The sequence below is a fragment of the Mus pahari genome, chromosome 8 (assembly GCF_900095145.1).
Source record: "Mus pahari chromosome 8, PAHARI_EIJ_v1.1, whole genome shotgun sequence".
Classification (NCBI taxonomy): Eukaryota; Metazoa; Chordata; class Mammalia; order Rodentia; family Muridae; genus Mus; species Mus pahari.
This window is the reverse complement of record NC_034597.1, coordinates 109,230,717-109,253,858: the sequence shown is the minus strand read 5'-3', so window position 1 is coordinate 109,253,858 and position 23,142 is coordinate 109,230,717. Positions and strand designations below refer to the sequence as shown.

The window sequence follows — 23,142 nt, the reverse complement described above, 5'->3', positions numbered from 1 at the left end:
AAAGAAAGAAAGAAAGAAAGAAAGAAAGAAAGAAAGAAAGAAAGAAAGAAAGAAAGAAAGAAAGAAAGAAAAAGAAATGGGCCTGGAGAGATGGCTCAGCAGTTAAGAGTTAAGAGCACTGGGTATTTTTCCAAAGGACCTGGGTTCAATTCCCAGCAACCACATGACAGCTGGCAACTCTGGTTTAGGGGATCCAACGCCCTCACACAGACATACATGCAGGCAAAGCATCAATGCACAATAATAAAAATAAATTTTAAAACCCCAGAGAAATAAGAATTGCTTCATTTTAGTCCCAGGTTTAGGGATATGGGGCTGACTGTGATTTGCCTCATGAGTTAGCAGAAGCATGGTATTGCTAGGTGCAGATAATTTCTGCAACTGTGTGACATTTGGAAATCTGGGAACTTCTCAGAGGGTATATAAATGCCCCACAGACTGTCTGGGTAGTTGTTGGATGCGGTTTTTTAGTAGCTGATGTTAAAGGAGAAACAAAAGGAAAGAAATTATATTCTGGATTTTCCTAATTCTTATCTCTCTTCTATCCTTGCTTCTCTCCTACCTAGTGTTAGGGGATGAAACCAGGGGGGTAAAGAATGGGAAAGAAGAAGCCACAGAGTAGGAAACACCAACAGCATGTGCACACACGGGTCACAATCACACACACAATAAGTGTAATTGAAACACTTTCTAGGCCAGGCAATGGCTCATGCCTGGAGAGAGAGAGAGAGAGAGAGAGAGAGAGAGAGAGAGAGAGAGAGAGAGCGAGCGAGAGAGCGAGCAAGCAAGCGGGAAAGGAATGGAAAAGGACAGGGCAGGACTGCTCATAGGTATGGTGGAGGAGAAAGTGTATTATAGATATAAGGGAAACATAGCCAGAGGCAGACACATCTTGGAGAGTCCAGACCCTGGACCATGTGGGGAGAGGGGGACAGGAAGGAGAAAGGAGAACTTAGTAAAGCAGCCTGGAGGGTCTGTAACCACAATGTCTGGATTATATCAGAAGGAACCTCTGGGAAACAGACAGCCCAGCCCCAGGGCTGGAGAGTTCAGGATAGAGAGTGGAGTATGCCAGCCATCTCCTGTAACAGGTGTGTTAAACAGACACTTTACATGCCTTCCCGGGGCCTTTGGGCCAGTCTGGTCTCCAAAGTGAGTTCCAAGACAGCCAGGGCTACACAGAGTTACGTAGTTTTGTGCACACGATCATGAAGAACTCAGATCTCACGCCCCTTGCTGGCTCATGGTTGTCATCTCAGCACAGGAAGCTGAGGCCAGCCTGAGCTATGCAGCGAGACACTGCTCAGAGGATGAAGGCGTAGAGCTTCACAGTCTGAATTCTCTAGAACCCACACAGCAGGGAAACCCAACCTCACATTGCTCTCTGACTTCCACACGTGCACACCGGCACACACAATAACAAACAACAAAACAAAAACCAGGAGCTGGAGCCAGGTGTGCTAGTTTATCTATAATCAGAGCATTTGGGAGGTGGAGGCCGAAGAACCAACAGTTCACCATTATATTCAGCTACACAGTGTGAGACTAGTCTGGATGATATAGGAGACTCTGTCAAAACAAAGAGACGCACCGATCGATGGGACAGATTTGATCTTCAACCCTGACAATAAACTAACAAAATTCTATTAAGTGACTGATTTCATATATTCCCTACCATGAGTGAAACTTACTGGGGAGCATGGACTCATCCTGAGGGGCACCTTGAGAGGCTGGTACGATGGGAGCAGAAGGGTTAGGGGTCGGGAGGTCAGAGGTCACATAAAACATTTGAAAGGGCATTGTAGTAAAAGAGAAAGAAAGGGAGTTGGGAGAAGGGGAGTGTTGGATGAACAACATCCTTGAGACCCATCCCCCCACCACACTGTACTTCTCCCACAAACCCCTCTCGTGCCTTTACTTTGTCTTCCAAAGTCTCAATGACAAAGACCACTGATGAAACTACCGTACAGTATAAATAACAGCTTTATTATGCCCCGGCTCCACTGGGGCAGAGAAAGGTAGCAGAAGGTCTGGGAAGGAGCAAATGTTCTGTGCCGCCTGTGACTGCCCGGGCCAGAATGGACCCTGCTGGAGCCTGCTGCGTGGCTCGGAGCCCCGGAGGGGGGAAGGGAGGCCGGCCAATCTCAAATCTCCTTAAAAGCAAACCGACAAATAGATAGGGTGAGCTGGGCTACCGAGATGGCAGCAAAGCTCCGTTGCGGCGCACAACTGCAGTCCTTCATGCGGCTTGCACACGGTTCCTTCTATACTGAGAGAACTGACGCTGAATGAACTCTGATTTAGGTGAAGAGGGAAGAGTGATCTCTAGGAGCTGACAATTTAAGGGGCTACAAGCCTTTCTTGTTTGCAGCGCTGGGACAACACCCAGGGCCTGCTGGGTCTGCTGGGCAAGTGCATGCCTCAAAGCCCCAGACCTAGGCCTGTAGCATTTCAAAGAAAGGCAAATCTTGAGGATAAGAAAGGAAAGGCAGGAAAGAGAGAAACTCTTTTTAGCCACAAAGGCCCACCGGAAGGGACGTGGACGGACAGAACATTCTCAAAAACATTTCTGCAGGCAAGTGGGAGGCAAGAAACTGACTTTGTAAAAAAAGTTAGCCCTAACTTTTGTTTTTATTTTTATTTGTGTGTGTGTGTGTGTGTGTGTGTGTGTGTGTGTGTTGGCTCAAGGCCATGTTTCAGCTTTTCTAGGAGCTTCATCTTCATTACGCCATTGCTTCCTTCCCCCAACTGTGGTTCAATATACTTTCCTTTGGGACTACTTTTAGGTCTATGTTTTATATCTTTGTTCTTTCACAACACTGTGCAACAGCCACTTATCTCTCTCCTATGGGGAGAAACAGGTTTACTTCAGATTACAGGTGACATCCCATCATGAAGGGAAACTAAGGCAGGAGCTTGAAGAAAAAAACTGAGGCAGAAACCAAAGGATAGCTGCTTACTGACGGTCTCGCTCCCAGCCTCACTAGTCAGCTGCAGGTCATGTATACAGCCCAGGCATACCTGCCTAGGAATGGCACCACCCATGGTGGGCTGGCCTTCCTCCATTAATTAGAAAATGCCCATGAGGGCTAGTGAGATGACTCAGTAAGTAAGAGCACCCAACTGCTCTTCTGAAGGTCCAGAGTTCAAATCCCAGCAACCACATGGTGGCTCACAACCATCCGTAACAAGATCTGATGCCCTCTTCTGGAGTGTCTGAAGTCAGCTACAGTGTACTTACATATAATAAATAAATAAATCTTTAAAAAAAAAAAAAAAAGAAAGAAAGAAAGAAAGAAAATGCCCATGAACCAATGCAATGGAAGCAATTCCTCAACTGAGGGCCCCTCTCTCTGGTATGTTAAATTGAACACTGAAGTGAGCATACATTCACATGCACATGCACACAGATACATGTATGTGCACACACATGAGCACACACATGTTCTCCTCCCCCACACTGAGTTCCACTATAATGAATTTGGCTTCTCTAGACACATAATGTATGCAGTCTTGCAGTATCACCCATGTGTCACTGGGCATCATTCATTCAACCACATAGCAGCAGGTACCAGAGCTCCATTCTTTTTAAAGGGAGAACACTATTCCACTGTCTGTCTCTGCCATATTATGATTCTCCACATAATGGGCAGTTAGGTTACTCCACTTTGGGCTATGTGAGTCACATCCCTGTGAGGTATCTGAGTCCCTGCTTTTACTTCCTTTTGGTCAGTGCTGGGAAGTAGAACCAGAAAACCTGGGTTTCCTGCCTTCATGGTTTGCTCACGTAGAATGTTGTGAATGTTGTCAAAGTTATAAACATAACGTTTTTTGTTTGTTTGTTTGTTTGTTTGTTTGAGACAGGGTTTCTCTGTGTAGCCCTGGCTGTCCTGGAACTCACTCTGTAGACCAGGCTGGCCTCAAACTCAGACATTCACCTGCCTCCGCCTCCAGAGTGCTGGGATTAAAGTCATGCACCACCACGTTTTTTTGTGTGTAACCTTGGCTGTTCTAGAACTAGCTCTGTAAACCAGGCTAGCCTCAAACTCACAGAGATCTGCCTGCCTCTGCCTCATGAGTGCTAGCATTAAGGAGTGCACCACCATGCTGGCTAACTTAATAAATCATTTTCAAAGAGAAAAAAGGGCTGGAGAGATGGCTCAGTGGTTAAGAGTATTGACTGTTCTTCTAGCGGTCCTGAGTTCAAATCCCAACAACCACATGGTGGCTCACAACCATCTATAATGAGATCTGATACCCTCTTCTGGTGTGTTTTAGGACAGCTATAGTGGTACTTATATATAACAAATAAATAAATCTTTAAAAGAAAGAAAGAGGGGTTGGTGAGATGGCTCAGTGGGTAAGAGCACCCGACTGCTCTTCCAAAGGTGCAGAGTTCAAATCCCAGCAACCACATGGTGGCTCACAACCATCCCTAACAAGATCTGACTCCCTCTTCTGGAGTGTCTGAAGACAGCTACAGTGTACTTACATATAATAAATAAATAAATCTTTAAAAAAGAAAAAAGAAAGAAAGAAAGTGTTCATTCAACACATCCATGGGTCTCTGTTCACAGGTAACACTATGGCTGCATAGCCAACCAACAAAGGGAATGCAAATGTTAATGAATGGATGTGATTGCTGCAATTAATATTCAGGTCCCTGGACTTCATGATCGGGTTTCTAGGAAACCAACGAGCTATTTCACAAGTCAGGGCAGGATGTTAAATGTTCAGTGACAGTCCTTGCAACTGTGTCACCAGACTTCCACCAAGACAAGGAAACCGTCAAAGCAACATTAAAAAACCAAGCAAGCACCCATGGGTCAGATAAGTGGAAAAACACATCTCCAGGCTTGAGAAGAGGACTAACAACCCACATTCAGAGAAAGGATGGGAAAGCCATTAACAATACAAAGAAGCCCCTACTCTCTCCGGAGGCAGGAGAATTTACCCAAGAGGCAGGAACATAAACAACCTCCACAGGTGCTCACCACCTGCTCACTGTAGCCACTTTCTCCAGAAGCCCTGGACAACTGCAGGTGCAATGTGGGCATATTTCTGTCAGCCTGGGTTCTGCTTTACAAACCCAGAATTGACAGGTTATCACAGGTGTAAATAGTTGTCCTCCTAGTCTTTGTTGTTGTTGTTGTTGTTACCTTTTGCTTTGTTTAACAAAAGCAGAGAGTTTTCCAGATAGGAAAAGATTAAGCCAAATTTCCCTTTCTACACTAAGTCCAGCAGAAAAGCTTTTGAAAGGGGAAAAAAAAATGTTTTGTATAAAAGATAAACAGAGGTCCAGGGAGAGGGCTCCATGTGTAAGGTGCTTACTGCGAAGGCATGAAGACCAAAGCACCCACATAAAAGCTAGGGCATAGTTGGACATCTCTCTGCTCCAGGGGATGGGTGGGATGGGCAAAACCAGTCAGGACACATAAGGTGGAGAAGAGACAAATCCTCATGTCAGCCTCTGAGCCTTTGGTCTCCACACATAACCACTCAGGGAAATTATACATGAGTATACACATAACCATACACCAGACAGACAGACAGATACTCCTTTCTGATTTTATCTCCTAGATAATGATAAGAACCTGTATAATAAGCTACCACTTTCCTGTGATAGCTACACATAAAAATATTAAGTCATAGATGAGAAGAACACATAACATCATGGTAAGAGGTGCCAAGCAATGCAATAAAGATTGCACAGGGGCAACAAAGGAAGGGAAGAAAGGTATGTGGCAACCTCCCGAATAAAAGCAGCAGTGTCATATTCTTGGACAAGAACGAGTGCCCATTACTGCTGTCCTACTGCTGAAATGAGTGAGATACTATCTATGCAAAGCTCTACAGCAGCAAGTGTCCCATAGAGGGCCACCTCAGGATTGTCCTTGACAGCTACTGGCAACCTCCTGAACAAGGATCACCATTTGTCCCTGCACCTCTGCACCATAATGAGGTGACAATGGCTGGGCTCATGGCTATCCCATAGATCTATCAGTCTCCCACATCCCTGAGCCAGTGTCCAAGCCTCTGACCAAGGTATCCTGAAAATCAAAGATGGAGAAAGTACCACTTTCCCATGATGCACCACTTTCCCATAATGCACCCTGAATCATTTCCTTTATGTTTTTTTTTGTTTTTGTTTTTGTTTTTGGTTTTGGTTTTACGAGACAGGGTTTCTCAGTGTAGCCCTGGCTGTCCTGGAACTCACTCTGTAGACCAGGCTGGCCTTGAACTCAGAGATCCACCTGCCTCTGCCTCCTGAGTTCCTTTATGCTTCTTTCCAGCCTTCCCCCAGCATCCCAGTATGTATCTTAACAAAAGACCTTTTCAAAAAGAAAAGGTCTCCAGTGTCGATTCACGGAGACTCACATTTAGTTGTCATTTTGGCAACTAGACACTAATCTCTGGAGTTAAGACCTATGTCTGGCCCTTTTCATCCTCAAAATTGTCTCTCTCCATGTTTATTTCTTAGTATTAGGGATTGAATCTGGAGCCTTACACATACATACTAGACAAGTGCTTTACCACTGAGCTATGTCCCAAGGTCTCCCCCCAGTTTATTTGTTTACATTTTGAAACAAGGTCTTGCTATGTAGCCCTCCCTGGCTGTCTGAAACTCATTAGATCAAGTTGGCCTTGAATTTTCACAGAACCTTCTACCTCTGTCTCTTGAGTGCTGGCATGGACCACTGTTGGCTTTTGTGTTTTGGGGTGGTTTGCTTTTGTTCTGAGACGGGCTATACTTTGTAGCCCTGGCCAGCCTACAGCTTGCTATGTAGAACACTTTACCCTGTCCATGTACTGGTGCCGATGCAATACTTCTGGTCTACTTTTTATCTTTAGAAAGGGTCTCACTAAGTTGTCCATGCTGTAGCACAAGCAGGCTTTGATCCTCCTCTGCCTCAACCTTTCAAAAGCTACAGGTCTGTGCATTGGGCCCCAGCTTCATCCACAAAACTTTGAAAGCCATAACCATCAGTGTCTCTAAGCATCCCATTGTGAATAGCCCACAGAGTCTTCTAGACCTGAGACACAGAGCTGTGTCAGCCTTGAAACATGAAGGACTCAAGTGCACCCCCAGTCCAGTCATTACCTCCCTGTGTTTTGGGTCTTATGCTTGACCAAGGTGTTTACAAGTCACTATTTATCACCTTCCTCAGAGATATTTTTACACCATCTTGTTACTTTTGTGTGTGTGTGTGTGTGTGTGTGTGTGTGTGCGCGCGCGCATGTGTGNNTGTATGTGTGTGTGTGTGTGTGTGAAAGAGAGAAACAAAGGAGAATGCCCAAGCCTGTTTCCTTCCACATGCTGCAATTTAAAACAGAAAAATATGCTAACCTAAAGCTTGTTTTATAAATGGCAATATTTAAAATTTCTTCCATGTCAACGATGAAGGAGGGGGAAAAACTTACTTCTAAAAATGACTCTTTCATAGAACATCGGGGTTAGTTTCTGAGTGGCACGTTTTAAAAACATTTAATCAGTAATCTGAATGTATGTCAACACCTTCTGGTGGTGTACGATGAAATGTGAACCTTGTCAACAGCAACAGAAAAAGGTGACACACTTGGGACCCAGAGCTTTTATACCGACACACAGTAATAATATAATTTTAAAATTTATCATCTGTTTAGCTGCAAGCAACAATTAATCTTTTTGACAATTTGTACAATGCTTTAAATAACACCTGGGAAGAGAAACACCACACTCTGATCTTTACATTCCTCCTCTTCCAGGGCTTTTGAGCCCGCACGCCTCCAAAGCTACACATAATAAATTGTGTGATTAGGATTAAAATGTTGGAAAAAAAAAAAAAGATTTCCCTTGTCACCGAATGCCTCTTCTTGCCTCGGTTAATAAAATTACTTAACATGGGAACTGTAAGCGAGAGCGTGTCCCCGAGGAACTGAGGGCCTCGGAGGGTTCATTTCTGTCATGTCAAATGACAGTCTATTCCAAGAGCGTTTAACCTATGACTTCACATAACTATTCCTCGCTTGAATGTGACTCTGATGAGCCCCCAGAAATGTCACCGATCCTTCAACTGGCAAGTCCATCAAGGCAGTCAAGACGGAGGTCGTCTAATTTCATGATTTTTTAAAAAAAAATCCTGAAAGACAAACATGCCTTGAAATGTTCAGAACCAAGTGAAGGCATATATGCTGTAAGGATTTGTGTGTGTGTGTGTGTGTGTGTGTGTGTGAGAGAGAGAGAGAGAGAGAGAGAGAGAGAGAGAGAGAGAATATGAATGTAATTTACTTGACTTTTTGGGTTTTTGAGACAAGGTCTTAGCATGTAACTCTGGCTGACCTGAAACTCACAGAGATCCGCCTGCCTCTGCCTCCCAAGTGCTAGGATTAAAGACATGTGCCACCATGCCTGGTAAATTTCAAAGCACAAAGGGTCAGGGTAGTCACACAAAGGCACAGTGGTCATGTGCCAGGGAAAGGGGCTATGTCAGCAGAGGGCCTGAGTTAGATCACAGAGGCCAGGCGTGGTGGTAAACGTTCATATGCCTAGCACTGAAGAGACGCAGACAGAAGGACCCCTGAGATCACTGGCCGGCCAGCCTGGTCAAGGGAGATGGCTTGCTGGTTAAGAACACTGGCTGCTCTTCCAGAGGACTGGGGCTTGATTTCTTAGAACCGCATGATGTCTCATAAACATCTGTAGCTGCGGTTCCAGGGGACCTAACACCCACTTCTGGCCTCTACTGGTATTAAGCACACAGACATATATGCAGATGAAACACCCATGTACATAAAATTAAATTGAAGGTAAAAAAACAAAGATGGCTATCTCCTGATAAAGAACACTTGAGGTTGGCCTCTGGGACTCTACACAAGTGCAAGCATGTCCTCTCAAACACACGCACACACAAGTATGTGCTCATGTATGCACACACATGCATGAGGGGACAGGAAAGGAAGAAGAGTAAGGGGGTCACAGATATTTTTCTCCCTTTTTGGCCTGAACCACCTCTCTAGCCCTATTTTATTTTACTCCATTTTGTTTTACTTTTTGAGACAGGGTCTTACTGTGTAGCCCCTGTTATCCAGGAACTCACTATAGAGCCCATACTGGCTGGAAACTCACAATGATCCATCCACCTGTCTCTGACTCTCAAGTGCTGGAATTAAAAAATGTGCTTCATCAGGCCTGGCAAGTCCTATTTTAAGTGTGTGTGTGTGTGTGTCCTCTAGAAGGGCACATGCATGCTCACAGCTAACATGCCTGTGCTTTTAAGTCCTTCATGTCCCATGGTTCCCTGCAACTGGTCTCTCGGGACCCCTGCCTTGGTCTGTGGAGGGGGTGAAGGGGTGCATGTTAGAGGGAAGGCAGGGTGGCCACTGATGTCAAATGAGCTCAATTCTAGCACAGCCATTGTAATACCTCCCAAGGAAGGAGGGCAGCCTCTGTCCTGATGGAGCTTACACCAGCCATAAACCGGCTTAGCTTCCTCCAGTTTACAGTTTATTGCATTAACATTTCTTTTGTGCTGGCGGCTGAAGGGAACCTATTGTAAATTTGGGCAATTACGACTTTTGTCCCATCTGCTCCTCCCCTCCTCAGTACTGTAACATCAAAGGTGACTGCTTCAGTAGAGGCTGGCTTTAGCTGTTAAATCCAACCTGAGATACAGGTTAAAATGACAGGCGCCTACAGAAAAGGACTGAAATGAATCAGAAAGACGCTGTTCCTGCCTTTGGAGAGTCTTTTTTAAAAAAAAAATCCTCCTTAAGCCCCCTGCACATGTCAGCATGTCAGCCTGGCTGGGTATCGTAGTGCCTCTATGCCCAAATCCCTGTGAATGCTGGGTTTCCCTCCATCCTGCCTCTGCTTAAAATAATCCATATCTGTGCGACGACCTAGAGCAGGTTAGGGAACCGCAGAGGTGATGATGGGCAGGCTGAAGAAAGGCAGGAGCCCAGTGAGGGCCCCAGTGGAGTCCAGCTGGGAGGCCTGGTGGACCAGATGGAACCTGAGCTTCTTTCTCCGTGCCTGTAAATTGTCACAGAGACAGGATAAAGAATAAGTGAGTGTTGCATGTGCCGTGGTTCCAAGGCTAGGACAGACGTAAGTCTGTACTGTTCTTGCAGAGGACCCAAGTTGGGTTCCCAGAACCCACACCAAGCAGCTCACAAATGCAAGTCTAGCTTGAAGGGATCTGACACTCTCTCCCAGCCTCTCCCACACCACCCCCAACAAGCACACAATTTAAAATGGAATAAAAACTTAAAAAGGAACAAACGAGAGAAGAGATCAGTGATTGTTGGGGGAAGGCGCGGCAGAAATGAGGACTGAATGCCCATGGCGAATGAGAGTTTGGAAGGAAGAAAAATAATCTAGAATGAATGATGACCACTTCGAAACTCTGTGAATGCACTAAAAAAACACTGGGCTGTATCCGTGAATAACCTTCAGTTTGCAGATTTTAAACTATACCTCAATAAAGCTGTAACTGTAAGTGCTACAGCAGTTTAGCTTGGCACTCACCATAACTATAGAAGCAAAGCTACTGACATAAATAAGCCTGGGCTACCAAAAGAGATCCTGCCTTCGGAAGAGGAAAAAGACTTACTCGGGCAGTGGCTCTCAACTTTCCTAACTGTGACCCTTCAATACTGTTCCTTGTTCAGTTCTGTTGTGTGGACCTCCAACCATAACATCATTTTTGTTGCTACTTCATAACTGTAATCGTGTGTCTGCTATAAATTATGTAGCCCAGGCTAGGCACAAACTCCCTATGTAGCTGGGGATAGCTCTGAACTCCTAATCCTCCTGCCTCTACCTCTCAGGTGCTAGAGTTACACATACATGCCACGTTGGCACACCAGCATGCTGTAAACAAGAACAGAGTGAACAGAGCAAGCCGCTGGATGGGCCACTCTGTCTCCTGGCTCTGAGTTTTCACTTTCTGGAACTATCGGGACCCCGACACTGTCCACAGGAGCAACATTGAAGCAGAGTCACCAGGTCCTCGGGACCCAGCTCGAAGGCTCCCTTTGCCTCGGGGCTGTGTTTAAGTATATGGGTCACCCACCCTACATGGGTCTGTCTGTCACACTGTGATGTGGAAGGAGGTAGGTGTGTGGAGATTTTTGTCTTTTTTTCCTAGAGCCAGCACAGAAATGACCCATGAGTTTGGAATATGGGGTAGGAGGTCTCAGTTTGCTTTAAAGAACCTACAGTCTAATTAACCCTTCCACTTCTCCGTAGTAGAGGGGGTATGGCAAGGTCACATCAAAACAAACACGGGCATGAGAACTCAATTTTATTTTTTAGGTTAAAATTGGCCAAACGATGGCAGTTCCATACTGTGCACAGCCCTATGGCTTTTTAAGAGTGATGAAATCTTTCCGGGATCTTGGTGAGCTTAACCCAGGAAGCTGGAGTTCCAGAAAGTCCATGACTACCAGCACCCCAAGCCTGTGGCTTTGAATTCATTGTCTCACAACCAAGACTAGGAAACTTTGTCCAAGGAGTGAACACAGATTAAGGACATGTGAAAAAAAACTTCCTAGAGCCAGAGGGGCTCTGAAGGAGGAATATTTTGAATCTCCCCACCCAATGGTCCTCAGAGGGCTTTGTAGAAATTGGATGGAGATGAGGTAAATTGCTTATTGGGGTCACCAAAGCCGATGAGAAGTCTGCACACTCTATGTGCTCCCCCAGCCCAATCAGAGGAGTGACCTCATGATCGTGAGTGAGCAGTCATCACTGGCCTGTCTACATTCCTTCAAAACAATCTGGGACTTTCTTCCCCAGTCACCTGATGGGTCTTTCTGTCTTGGCTCTAAGAAGAGAGACAAAAGTCTCCCCCACCCCATATCACAGTGTAACAGACAATTTATCCAATCAGAGGAGTGGTCATGGCCTATCCACCATGTTCTTTCCCTATTGCCTAGGGCAGCTGACCTCTTGCTTCACTATTTCACTAGATTATTTTTAATTAAGTTTGATTATCTCCATGTGTATGGGTATTTTGCCTGCATTATCTGTGTGCCATATGAATGTGGGGTCATGGGAGCCAGAGAAGAGGACTACAGTTACAGACAGTTGTGGGCTGCCATGGGAGTGCAGTGCAGGGAACTGAACCCGTGTCCTCTGCAGGAGTGCCAGTGCTTTCCACCGCTGAGCCATGGTCTCTCCAGACCCACACAAAATTATTTTTGAATGGAGCTCTAAGGTTTCTTTGAATAAACAATACAGAGGGGTTGGAAAGATGGCTCAGTGGTTCAAAGAACTGGGTACTCTTGCAGAGGACTCAAGTTCAATTCCCAGGGCTCACGTGATGCTCACAACTACCTGTAACACCAGTTCTTCTGACTTCCATGGGCATGTGGCACACATGCATGCAAAACATTTTTACATATTTTATAAAAACTACTACAGAGATGGGGAGTGGGAGAACCATTCTGACTGGACCTTCCATGAAACAATTACAATTTCTATAGAGGGGACAGTTTGAACTAAATTTTTGTGCCTGAAAATTAGTCTATACAGCTTACATACAACTCTAGAGTAATTAAAATATTCATCAAGACTCATCCAGGGTGCACTACTTTCAGTCCTAGCAGCTGAGAAGCAGAAACCGGTAGATGTGTAAGTTAGGGCCACATTGGTCTGCAGTGACTTCCAGGCCAGCCAAGGTTACATAGTGAGACCCTGTCTTAAAAAAATAAATACAGGGCTGTAGAGATGGCCTCAGAGATTAAGAGCACTGACTGCTTTTTCAGAGGTCCAGAGTTCAATTCCTAGCAACCATATGGTGGCTCGCAACTGTCTGATATGGGGATCCAATGCCCTCTTCTGGTGTATCTGAAGACAGCGACAGTGTACTCACATACATGAAATATATATATATATATATATATATATATATATATATATATATATATATATATATATATATATATATATATATATATATATATTCCCTTAGATCTCAAGAGCAAGATACAATGCTTTTAAACTCAAGTGCTCACAAACATCCCTAGCTGTCTCTTAGCGACATGTCTAGAGAGGGGGTCTTTAGGGGAGGCTACCATGTTGGAATTCTGGAGGGGCCAGCGGAGAACAGGCCAGCCACTCAAAGCAAGTGATCAGAGAGTTAATCAGGAGAGATAGTAGCTCTGAAAGTGCTTATTAACCCAGGCCTTTCAGCACAGTGTCTCCACCACCCTGCCCGCCTCTAACCAAACAAAACACCATAGAGCCAGCTTTTGTTCAAGGAGGAGGTTGACAGCTACTTGCCTGGGATGGGTTTTTTATTTGTTTGTCTGTTATTCAAATAACTTTTTCTCTGGGCAGAAACTGAAAGGAGAAAATGTCAGAAGTATGTGATTAATGATTTTTTTAAAATGGAGGAAACCCTGCATTGAATTGTAAAGCAGGGGTTGAAAAGGTACCCATCCTATTAAATAGCAGATTTTCCTGTGCAAGTTTGATATGAATTCTTTCAAAAAGAGTTGCACTAGGGAACCCAAATTAAATGGCAGGCCTTCTGTCTAAATATCCAGGAAGGCTAGGTAGGCTGTTCTGGAACACACTCACATCATTGGCATCTAGAATATTGAGTCCACTGAGTGGCGGTAAGTTAGTCACTGTGGTAATTAGGATGAAGGTTACACCACTCCCCAAGTCCCGTGCTCACCGAGGAAAAGGTAAACTCACAGGAACAGAGGAAAATTTGAAAGAGAAAGAGAACTTAAAAAGCTTTTTAAATGTTCCTTTTAGTTATTTCTTAAGCAAAGCCAGAAGCTGAAAACAAGCCCTGTAAATAAACAGCAAAGAGAACTCTTGTTAGCACAGGCAGTCAGAGCAGCGAGGACCTTGCCCAGGAACAGCCTTGGATTTAATAATAAAAAAAAGACCAAAATGCAGGCAAGCTTCCACTGCATAAGAGACTTAGGTAAAACTTTTCACTAAGGTTGGAGGAGGAGGCAGGTGACAAACCTGGGGAGATAAAATGCTACTTTACACAACAATGTAGACAGTATTTAGGCCACATGCAAATTCCCTCCACAGAGCTTTCAAATGGAATGCAATTTACTACTCCGGATAGCTAATTAATAAAACAGTCTAAAAAGAATGCAGAGTTAATCACCCTCCTCCTCCTGGGCCATTTCAACTTTGTTCTTTACATTTCACTGTTAAACAAAATCTCAGACGTTGTTGCAACAGTCAAGGTTTCACTACCTTTACCAGAGGCAAGCTGGTGGTGGTTCAAACTCACCTTTAAAAAAGCCAAGCTGGCTAAGATTGCTTTTGGAAGTTTGCTCTGTGATGCAGAGCAATCTGAACTATGGACTTGAAGCCAGGTTCTATCCGCAGTTACTCAAAGGTTGCAACCGTGGAAGCAATCTTTAAAAATCTCACTCTGCTTTGCTGATCCTGTTGGGTGGTGGGGATTTAAACCATGCCTTGCTGTGAATCATGGAATTAAAGAGCAGATGAGGTTTTTATCTTCCACTTAGTTTTTGACTTTGTATCCCCCTAAGTGTGTCTGAGCTAGATAATTTTTGTTTTTCTGCTGATAAAACATTAGAAATCTGAGCTGGATTAATTCCTTTGGTACAACCTGTTAATAATCTCCAGGAAATAATCCAAACTGTCCTGCAAGCAGTGTACCCATGGTCACCTGACTTGTCTCCCACCCCACCCCCACTTGAAACTAACTGGAGGAAGGGCCGGAATCAGCTTGGTTCAGTTTTAGTATGTTTGATTCTAAGTCCAAACTCAGAATTATCTAGATTCATGTTTCAGGAGATGGAGATTTTAAGGTGTCAAAGACGCTCTGAGAGATGAGCGAGTGGTGAGAGAGCATCCGTGAATTTGGGTCCAGCATCCTTTCTGGAACTCCACATTTCAGCCACACCGTGTTTCCTGAAGGCGGAAGCAGCAATGGTCAGCAGAGGTTGACTTTATGGGGAGTCCCTAAAGAGTTGAGCGTGAAGACCTAGAAATGACAGATCTCACTTGGGCCTGAGGCCCCAAGGGATCTGTGCTTGTGCTGGGGTAAATGACAGTGGTGAGCAACTTTGGAAAAGCAGTTCATCTTCCAAAGTGTGACTGCCGAAAGATCCAAAAGAATGGAGCGTCACCCTTCAATGTCCTTTCCCTTCCTGTCTCTACAAACTGTAAACTTTTGATCCAAAGGAAGAGCAGAAGGGTGGCTTGTACCTCCTCACAGCCCTGGCTGAGGCAGGGTGGGCGTCCTCCCTCCTCTTCAGCCAATACTGTATCTTTCCCGGTTCACTTGCTTTTCGTAAAGAGACGCCAAGTTTGTATACTGGGGGGAAAAAAATCTAAAGAAAAGCCAAGGAAGTGGTGTCATTAGCAAATGCAAATATGCTAACTCAGATAAAAATATAATCCACCAAGTCCAACTTGTCATATGCAAAATTATTTTAATGACATATTTGAAAAGTGTCAGTGTGTTCCACTGCCAAGAAGGCAATACATTTAAGGCAAGCTTACAAAGTATATGAAATCACAGACTGTAGTACCCTGTGACTATCTTGATTTTAAAAATTCAGTTTACAAATATATACCAATATTTTTCTCACGTTTAATCAGTCCCCTACTGCTTCAGCATAAGAGTTAAAATAACCTAAACAGCTTCTTGAAGCACACAGCAAGTCTGTTACACGGATCTGGGAAACGACCACAAAAAAAAAAAAAAAGAAAAAAAAAAAAGAAAAATAATAATTAGTCAAAAATCATACAAAACCGTATAAGGCATATATTCCTAGGTTCTAGGGACTGATCATTTTTCCTGGGAAAATTTTACTTTAAAGCAACTCTAAATGAAAATGCATATAATTAAGGGAACGACCATCGCTTCAAACAGATTGACTGTCTTTAACAAGCTCCTCTCCTTCTAGCTACTCAGATATGCTATATTTCCTAATTATCACCTTTTAAGGGCCATCTGGGCCCATTCCTCCCCATCAGGGGGCAATTCCATTTGCATTGTTCCTGGGCTTAGTCATGATCAAGCAGTCTGGTGGTAAAGTTCATTAGAAATGAGAACAGACGCATTCAACCCAACACAGTAAACCAGGTATGGGATCCTCGGTGCCCGCAGGAGAGATGAGAAACACACATTCGAGTTCCCAGAGACCTAACGAGTCTTTACCACACATTTTATCCAAGTGATTCAAGAGCACTTTCAGCCTGAGCAGGTACGGAATGAAAACTTGATTAAGCCTCCTCACACGGGCAAAAACATTTCTCAATTAAGACAACAGAACTAGAGTCCCTTATGTCTTTCGGCTGAAAAGTCTATTAAAACCCCTTTAATGGTTCCCTCATTCAGACCGCCATTCACAAGCAGTATACTACTTCCTGTAGAGAACACACAAGAATTATCCTAATTGTTATTCCCCGAGAAGAGAACGCGCATTACAGGAAGAAGCGTGTCCGACCCACAGACTGATGCCGACTCACTACGGGTTTCAGAAAGTCATTCCCCCTTTGTCTTTGTCGGGGACCATCCCATATATTCTCAAGCTCCCCTGTTTGTGTCTTGGCCCACGGATGTGTTGACCAGTCTGGCAGCTGCTCCACCATAGAGCTGATTATAAAAAGAGCGGCTAATTCAGGGCAGACCCGTGGAAGGTTCCCGCTTCCCTCCAAAGGTCTAACACATAAAACTCAGGAAATCGTTACCTGCCTCATCTTGCAATTTCTGCGCCTGGCTTGCAAAGGCCCTCTTAATCCTAGATGCCAGTCTCAGGAACCGGAGGAGGCTGGCTCCCCGCTGAGCACCACAGCCTCTTCAGCTACACCTTAGTCTTGCAAATGTCGACAGCTGCAGCCGGGCCCTAATCTATGCAAGGCAGGTGTAGCCCGGGGCTCTCTACGAGTGACCCTTTGGAGCTATTAGGGCTGGCGAGTTAAGGGGTTACTGTTCAAAAAGAACTCTTCTGAGCCCCTCGTTACTGAGGCCACTAAGCTTTTAAGGAACAAGAGCTCGGTTCCTGTTTGTACCTTTACCCGGGTCACCTCTGTCATCCTGACTGGGGGAGTCAAATTGGCAGGAGTTCATTCTCAACAATGCTATGTAGGTGAGGAAAAAAAATGGTTCTATGGAATGTTCATCTGTGTTTTTAAAACTTCTCCCAAGGGCCAGAGAGATGGTTCAGTGGTTTAGCAACACATGCTACTCTCACAGAGGACCCAGATTCTGTTCCCAGAACACATGTGGCAGCTCATGGCCATCTTTAACTTCAGTTTTAGGGGACCCAATGCCCACTCTGTCCTCCCTGGCATGAGGTATACAAGTGGTGTATAGACCTATGTGCAGGCAAAACACCCACACATAAATAAAAGTTGTATTTTGCTTTTTATTTTTGAGATTATAATATACAAAGCAATTTAAATTACTTTTTGTTTTGGTTTGGTTTTCTGAGACAGCCCTGGCTGTCCTGGAACTGACACTATAGACCAGGCTGTCCTCAGACTCATAGAGATCCTCCTGCCTCTGCCTCCCAAGGGTTAGGATTAAAAGTGTATGCCACCATCACCTGGCTATAAAATAAGTTTTAAAAGTTTAATCACCTGGCGATTTTTCTACTTATTTACTTTACGTATATGAGCGCTCTGTAAACATGTACACCTGCGTGCCAGACAGAAGATCCTGTTATAAAGGGTTGTAAACCACCCTGTGGCTGCTGGGAATTGAACTCAGAAGAGCAGCCAGTGCTCTTTTACTAAGCCATCTCTCCTACCCCAGTCACATGTCTATTTAATTTTAATATATGTAAAGATGTTTGCCCCTGTGTGGGTTTTTTTTTAAAGTTTTTGTTTGCTTGTTTAACATAAAACAAAATACACCCTTACCCTAAAACCCACTCTGCCAATTGATAAAGAGAAACCTGATAGAGAACTCCCTAAGCAGAAGTTCTCAACCTGTGGGTCGAGACCCCTTTGGGGATTCCCATCTCAGATATCCTACGTATCAGGTATTTTCTGATTCATAACAATAACAAAATTAGTGACAACATAATTTTACAGTTGTGGGTCACTGCCACATGAAGAACTGTGTTAAAGGGTCAAAGTGTTATGGAGGTTGAGAACCAGTTAGGACTAACCATTAATGAAGAAATTCAAGAAGTCAGTGGGGCTTAGCGGATGAGACCAGCGAACACCTCACCACTGAAGCTAAGCCAGCAGTTACCATCTCAAGCCTCAGGCCTTCACATCTCAGTCTCTCAGATTTCCCTCTTTCTCTGAAGGTTACTGTACCTTAAAAGTGGGCAATGCAGCTCCAAAGATGACTCTGCCCTAGGTAGAGACTGTGCTGGGCCCCCAAAGTCGTGAGCTGGGTCTGGTCACCGGACCTCCTTGGTTGTGGGAGCTCCGCTTGTGTAGCTTTTAGGGCAGTTGAAGTTTTAGTAGTGGTTTAAGGCAGTTGTGTAGACTGTAAGGCAGTTTAACAACTCAAAACTTCCTCAAGGTATCCTAGAATCCACCAGCCCCTTCTGGGATTAAAAACACCTTACCTAACAGCCCCACACAAGACTCTGCTAATGGGTGCACTTTCTTCTTGCATGTGGCATAAGGCGGTAGCATGAGGAAGTCTGGATGTGACTCTTGACTCTCCTCGTGGTCTCCTAGATAGCGATGGCCATGCCACCCTGACCACAGAGATGTATGTGGAAGGGCTTGTGTTCTTAGGGAACTGACACACGAGGCCTCCTCTTGTCTATGGGGAAGACTGGCTCCTTTACCCTATCTAAAGGAACGGAGATTTTCTCCAAAGGTTACTTTGATCCATCTGAGTGTTCCTACTGAGGTCACTGCAAGCCGGGTGTGGCTGTCTTCAGACACACCAGAAGAGGGTGTTGGATCCCATTACAGAATGGTTGTGAGCCTCCATTTAGCCAAATTGGGAATTGAACTCAGGACCTCTGGAAGTGCTCTTAACCTCTGAGTCATCTCTCCAGCCTGAGAGACTATCTTTAAAGCTCAATTTTAAGATACACTTAAAAAAAAAAAAAAAACTGGAAGTTGTTATGCAAATTTTGAAATAATAAATATTTTCAAACATTTGAGTTTTCTAAAAGATTATTTTAATTTTTCCCTTAATTTTAAAAATCCATTTCATATTTTCCTACCCTTTACTTTTAGAAAACACATAATAAGCTTTTTTTGCCTTTTTCAACTTCTCACAGAACTGTTGAGTTTTTATAAAAGTATAAAATTTGAAACATGCATAAAAAGACTGTAAATGTACCAGCAACACTGGGCTATGCTTCTGTAACTATTACTTCTAGCAATTTCATAAGAAGAAGTACATTTTCTTGAGTCGTGTGATGTCTTTAGCAACAAGACTCCCATGGGCTTTAATGGAAGTCATGCAGCTAAAACTCCATGCCCCACTTTGAAAATTTAAGAGTAATTGCTAAGTCCCCCTTAGAGGGTCATAGAAATATTAAAAACCAAAGTATTTTGCTAAGAACTCCAATTATGCCTGAAGGCTTACATCGGGGTTTATAAAATGATTGGTCACATATATAATGTACTCTAATGCCATTTTATTGGCTGGCTGTTTTCTTCATAAAAGAAGGTCTTTGTGAAGTCCTCCGAACAGGAATACACAATGCTGCGAACTTCAATCCCAGGGCTCATTTCAACCCGAAACTCCATCTTAAAGAGGTGGGAGGTGTGAGGAACTAAATGGACTCCAGGACATTTTATCTTCCTCATCTCCAAGGGGATCATTTAGTTCGCTGCATTCCCAGGCTGGTAGACTTCAGAAATACATTAAACTGTGGAACATAACCAACCAGCTCCTGCAGAATGGTTGTCCTGAGAGTCCCCCAGCCAAGAAGATGACAACGTCCTCTACAGGTGAGCCAGAGGTAAGACCTCATCTCATCTCCTCTCCAGGAACAGGGAGTTTAATTCAAGAGGAATCAAGCTTATTTATTTTAAATTTTCAAACTAACAGATGAGAAAAATAAGTAAATAAAACTCCAGAATACCCCAGATCCCATTCAGTGATGAAGGCAGTAGCCCTTGCCTCCTGAGAAGGTAACTATAAACCAATCTCTTTCCTGTTGTTATTTGTTTTGTTTTCGAGATATGTAGCCCAGGCTGGCCTCCAATTCGCAAGATGACCTTGAACTTTCCCTCCTCCTTCAACCCCATGCCCAGAGCTCAGATCACAGATGTATATACTTATGTGGCTATGCTGAATGAACCCAGAAATTCAAGCATGCCAGCCAATCATGCTACTAACTTACACCCTCAGTCACTCCAACCTTTTTCTGAGGTTCTTCGGATGTTATAGCTCTGGTCAAAAATAATCACATAAGGGGCTGGAAAGATGGCTCAGTGGTTAAGAGCACTGATTACCCTTCCAGAAGACCCTGGCTCAATTCCTAGCACCCTACATGGCAGCTCACAACTATCTGTAAATCCAGGATCTGACACCCTTATACAAACACGCATGTAGGCAAAACACCAATGCACATAAAATTAAAAAAAAAAAAATCATGATTTAAGAAAATAATCACATAAGAAAACACTAAGAATTTGTGAAATAACTCAAATGATCTTTCTTCCTTTCTGGGCTAGGAAAGAACATATTGGGTAGGATACTGTGAAACATCACAAGCAGTATACACACATCAATGAGCCAGAATGTATGCGAGGCCCAGGCTAGCTGCCAATGGGACTAGGGTTTCTATCTAGTAAGAGAAACCCAAAAGGTCCTTTCTAAGACCACCAACTGGCTCCCGAGTCTTGGCAGCCACCCAGTGTCTGTACCATTTGTCAGAGGGAAGCTAACATGGAATACAGGTCTTCCAAAAGCAAGTGGCAATGGTCCCAGAGAACATACTCTGAACCCCTACCCTGGTGGATTATTCTATGATGGAAGAACAATGGATAACTCAAGGTCTTACCTAAACACAAAATAAAAATGCTTTTCTATAAGTGGTAACAAACTCTAGGTTTTAGATTGGGTATGGCAGGTTTCATCTACTTACAGAACAGCCCCTTTCAACTATTGTTGGAAGCCTTATGTAAAATTACCACAGATGGTTGGATAGATGGATGGACAGATAAATGGATGAAAGGAAGGATAGATTGATGGATAGAAGGAAGGAAGGAAAGATGAATGGATTGATGGCTGGCTGGATAGATGGATGGATGAGATGAAGAAAGGAAGGACGGATAAATGGATAGATGGGTGGATGGATAGATGGATGGATGGATGGACAGATAGATGGACAGATGGACAGGTGGGTAGATGGAAGGAAGGACAGATGAATGGGTAGAAGGATGGAGGGAGGGAGAGAGGGAGGAATGGAAGGACAGATGACTGGATGGAAGTTAGGATGGATGGATGGATGTATGGACAGACGGACAGAATGACTAAAGAGCTGAGGTTCAAACTGCAGACAATGCCCACACTAACAAGCAGTAGGATTTGTTTCAATCCTACAGGACAGCTCTGCTCTCCTTACCCTACTGTTGCTACCTCACAGACAGATCTGGAAGTGGAATCTAGGAAACAGGAATATGTCTCATGGAAGGCATGCATAAGAGACCTGCCGGCCAGATCCCCAATCAGTACAAAACAGAAGTTCTCACCCTGCAGCTGGAACAGACATCATTGGAGGCCTTGCTGAACTAAGGCTGACCGACTCCCATACTTCAGCCCTCCTGGTGCCTTGACTCCTAGGTGGGACCTAAGAATATGCATTTCCAACAGATTCCTAGGTTAGGTCTTATACTGCTTATGGACATAACTGCTCAGGACCACACTCTGAGAGCTACTGCTCTGGAAGCCAAGGGGGAGGTCAGGTATCTTCTTGTGACTGTGTAAAAGAAGACAATGTTTATAAAGAATACCTTCTCTTCGGTGTCCTAAACAAAGTGCTGTTGAAGTTCTCCCCGCAGGATGGAGCAGGGGAAAGTTTCCAACTTCCTGAAGAATGTGGCTGCCCCAGAGAAGAACCACAAGGAAGTAGAGGAGAGGGAACCAAGGAGAAAAGGCAGCTGCCTGAAACCTGCTCACTATGTTTATGGCAAAATCCTTTCAAAATAGTCTCCTTGTAGAAAGACTAAGAGTTAGGGGCCAATTTTAAATCTGTGAAAATGACAGCTGTCTTGTTTGAGTCAAGTCATGAAGGCAAAAGTGTTCCGAACAAACAGTAAAAACCTGGACTGAGCATCCTAAATGGCTGTGTTAACATCGGCCCCCCAAAGACAGAAAGGCCACTTAGTGCTATTTAATGGATGCACAGCAGACAACAATACACAGCTTTAGGGTACTGTTTCTCACACCAGGACCTAGTGGGAAAACATTTTCTTTGAGTGGAGTTTAATAATAAGTACCTGGAAATCGGAGGCAGCTGTGGGATTTTCTGTACAACGGCTGGAGGGATCCACAGAAATGCTTGATCCTTCTCTGCCCACCAGATTCTCCCCTCCCTACTTCCCACCCCTTTCCCATTTTGGAAAGAGGAGAAATATGGTTTGTATAAAGAGGGCTGCGGTCGCTCATTACATGACACTTGGACAGATGTGTCATTTGCAGATATAATAGGCCTGTGCTTCACCACCCCCTGCACAATTACTCAGATCACCATCTGAGGAACCGTAAGAGCGAGTCACCAGGAAAAAACAAGTCCCAGCACAGTGGCGCATGAGTAACACTGGTAAACAAACCCTGAGCTGCCAAGTGAGGAAGACTTCAGCTGCAGCCCGTGAGGACTCACGGTGCTGGAGAGGAACTCGGAGACAAAGCCTTTCTAGAGGCCTCCCAGATCAATTCTTCACCTAGAACATGTATCCCAGAGAGTTTAACTGGCTATACCATTTCAGCCAAAAGGCTCTTAAAATTTTTATTTTGCTTTATGTGTGTGTGACTGTTTTGCCTGCTTGCATGCATGTGCACCAGGTGCATGCAGTGCCTGTACAGGCCATAAGAGGGCGTCAGGCACCCTGGAGCTGTCCAAGGTCCTCTAGAAAAGTGACCAAACGCCGGGTGTGGTGGCTCACGCCTTTAATCCCAGCACTCGGGAGGCAGAGGCAGGCAGATTTTTTTTTTTCTTTTTCTTTTTCTTTTTCTTTTTCTTTTTCTTTTCTTTTCTTTTCTTTCTTTCTTT

General features: G+C 44.3%; 1 protein-coding gene across 3 annotated transcripts in view; it reads right to left on the bottom strand.

Annotated features, from left to right (window-relative positions):
- Clybl (citrate lyase beta like) overlaps positions 1-23,142 on the bottom strand; it is a 213,966-nt gene that overhangs the window by 127,152 nt on the left and 63,672 nt on the right. The window contains exon 1 of one of the 3 annotated variants that reach the window (XM_029541643.1): positions 16,688-16,766. The exons of the other annotated variants lie outside the window; for them this stretch is intronic. The gene's annotated coding sequence lies outside the window, so the exon portion shown is untranslated. Of the gene's footprint in view, positions 1-16,687; positions 16,767-23,142 lie in introns of those variants that run through there. 3 annotated transcript variants of the gene reach the window in all.